The sequence below is a fragment of the Nicotiana tomentosiformis genome, chromosome 6, assembly GCF_000390325.3.
Source record: "Nicotiana tomentosiformis chromosome 6, ASM39032v3, whole genome shotgun sequence".
Lineage (NCBI taxonomy): Eukaryota > Viridiplantae > Streptophyta > Magnoliopsida > Solanales > Solanaceae > Nicotiana > Nicotiana tomentosiformis.
This window is the reverse complement of record NC_090817.1, coordinates 87,139,719-87,142,957: the sequence shown is the minus strand read 5'-3', so window position 1 is coordinate 87,142,957 and position 3,239 is coordinate 87,139,719. Positions and strand designations below refer to the sequence as shown.

General features: G+C 37.4%; 1 non-coding gene across 1 annotated transcript; it reads right to left on the bottom strand.

The window, feature by feature from the left end:
* Nucleotides 1-2,839: 2,839 nt before the first annotated feature.
* LOC117274439 (small nucleolar RNA R71) lies at nucleotides 2,840-2,946 on the bottom strand. Its single transcript, XR_004504539.1, has one exon. It is a non-coding gene; the product is annotated as a small nucleolar RNA R71 (small nucleolar RNA).
* Nucleotides 2,947-3,239: the final 293 nt, after the last annotated feature.

Here is a 3,239-nt window from a genome sequence, read left to right as displayed (position 1 = left end):
TATATATACTAATTAGGATCTACACAAGTCTATCCCTAAAATTAAAGAACCTGACCCCGTGGTCCTAACGCTTCGTGTTCTTATATATATACGGCTATACCTCTATATATATATACACACACACACACACTTCATTATAATACTTTAACAATATATATAGCTTGTTATAGTATATGTTTGTGTGTGTGTGTGTGTGTGTGTGTATATATATATAACACGCTTCGTTGTACTACTTTAACTACATATATAGCATGCTATATATAGTATATGTTAGTGTATTCATTATTTGTCTTACAAAAGTGTTAACGAATTACATTTATATTATTTAGATAGTAAATATAAAAGTAATTCGAAAGTTTGACCAATGTTGACGTAATAACGGACCAACTTTGGTCGGTTATTTTGCAGAAAATAACAATTACCGACCAAAGTTGGTCGGTAAATTCTTCCCCTACATTAACCGACCAACGTTGGTCGGTAATTTTAAATATAAATTTTTAAATATTATAAAACATTTTAAATAATAAAATAATTATTAAAATTTTAAAAATTGGGTCTAGATTACCAACCAACGTTGCTCGGTAATCCAAAATTTTCTTGTCTGACCAGCTGGGTCAATTCGTTGACCAATTTACCGACCAACGTTGGTCGGCATTTAGTTTTAAAAAATGTAAAAAAAAAATCCAGTTTTCGTCCAAGCTGGACGGTTTTTGGTGACTTTTTTTTACCAACCAACATTGGTTGGAAATATTTGCTCGGTTTTTAGCAGATTTTAGTAGTATTTTGTATGCTTTAATGATAAACTATACTTTATTTGCACGTAATGGAGTCTATTTTATGTATATGTGAATTTGAGATGAAAGTAGAGCAAAAGGAATAATTGATGTTTAAAGCGTGCTCGATAACAGTTGAAAAGAAGAAAGAAAGAAAGAAGTGAGCAGCGGATAAATGAGAAAGCTGGAGAAGCAAGCTTAATAGCTCGCGTGGGAGTTGGCTGGGCGAGCCTTTTAGCTTGTGTGGGAGCAGGCTAGGTGAGGCAGGAGGCAAGGTCCACCTCGGGACCTCGCGTTAAGGCTGTCGACGCCAGGTCTGGGGCGAGGTCCTGCTCGCGTGAAGCCTCGCGAGACGAGGTCTAAGGCGCGCACACTCTGAACTTTGAAGGCTTACTTCGTCTCCTGGTTTGACTAGGACTTGGCCTATATCGTTTAGGTCTTTTCCTACACATATAAATAGACATAAAACTCTACTTTTGAAGCAGTTTTGCAACCGGAGGCAAAGATAGCTCGTGAAACAACTGTTGGGAGTTAGAATAATTGATTTCTACAACCTTTCATCTTTACTTTGTAATTTAATTATGCAAAACATCAGGGATATTCTTACTATGAGTATAAGTAGCTAAACTCCTAATCTAGGGTTTTGATGGAACCTATTGGAGGATGATTTTCCTGTTACGTTAATATAGATTTGTTGTAGTATTTTTTCTATTTTTTTAACTATATTATTATTGTTGTTGATTGAAGGCCCCTCAATCAACTGTGCATATTTAGTCTGTATTACTCGGGAGAGAGTGCATATTTAGGTAATTGTTGAACAATATCACTCCTAACGTATATGAGGGATCAATACGGAAGGTTTAAAAGTGGGATTAGGGATAACAAAACCTTGGTGCGATCCGAGTGAGCCGTACTTAATGCCAGCTAGAGTAATTCAGGAGAATATGTCTAGTAAATTGTGGTAGTTACTCGGGAGATAATTACAACACTCAGAGCGTTCATGATCGGTAGAGAAGACTTAGGCAAATTTATAGAAAACGTAGCGAAAAAGATTCCGGCAATAGGGGAAATCATAACCTTAGATCATTCCAATTCTTGTCAACAACTCGTTAGTAGTTAGTTATTGATTATTGCATTTTCATTACATGATATTTAGTTAGTAAACATCAAATTTGTTACTTAAATATTTCTGAAGATTGATGGCGTGAATTTGTGCGAGTCTAGCAATTGTGTTTAATAGGTTAAATCCCTGCGGGATTCGACTCCGGACTTATTAACCAGAATATATTTGCAACGACCGCTAATTCCTTTTTACAAGGCATAGTTGGGTATGATCAAATTTTTGCGTCGTTGCCGGGGATTTAACGGTGTTATTAGTTGCAGCTAAAAGAATTTTTAGAATTCTTAGTGTAGCCAATTTTCTTCATTTTAAACCAAATACATTGAAATTCTAACGTTTGTAGTCTTGGGTGCTACAGGTGCATGCCTAGAAACTCCTCAAGAACTGGTGAATTGTTCGAAGTATTATCAAATCCTAAGAAAGTTTTCAAGGCACTGAATCGTGCAAACAAGAAGGGAAAACAGCAACAGAACTCAACAGAACAAATCGAACCAGACATGGATGACGGAGTAGAAAATCCAAACAACAGTAATAATGAGAATGACCCGAATAATCAGGGTGTGGTGCCTCTTGTGCCAGAAGCAAAATTGTATGACTGGGCACAACCCACCACCGAAAATCTGGCAACCGCAATTGCAGTACCTCAGATACAAGCAGAGTCATTTCAAATCACAAACAACATGCTACATTTGTTGCAGAACAAGGTATTGTTCTCAGGTTCATACATTCAAGATCCTCAGCAGCATCTCAAGAATTTCCTGTCGATATGTGTCACGCAAAGGCAACTTAATGTGACACCGAAAGCAATAAAGTTGTTATTGTTTCCATTCTCGGTGATAGGAGAAGCTCAAACTTGCTTAATTCACTCCCCATAAACTCCATCACTACTTGGGAGGAATTAGTCAATCAATTTTTGAACAAGTTCTACCTACCCAATAAGACTGTCAAACAAATTGATGATATATTGAGCTTCAGGCAGAGACCAACAGAAACACTACAAGAAACGTGGGAGAGGTTCAAGGGTATGCTGGTTAAATGTCCACATCATGGCATTCCATATCAGATGTTGGGGCAGAGATTTTACATGGGACTGGCAGACGTCTTAAAGGCCAATGTTGATGCTTCAACAAGTGGAGCATTTTTTAGCAAAACATTCAGAGAACGCACGATCCTACTTGACAAAATGGCCCAAAACTCAGGATGGATGGAAAGATACTCTACGATCACTAGTGTAGTTCATTCAGTGGCTTTGGACTCAAACAACTCCATAACTGAAAATATGGCCACTCTAATGACGCAACTGAGTATCCTCACCAAAACGATCGATGAATCAGGCTAGAAGCAGC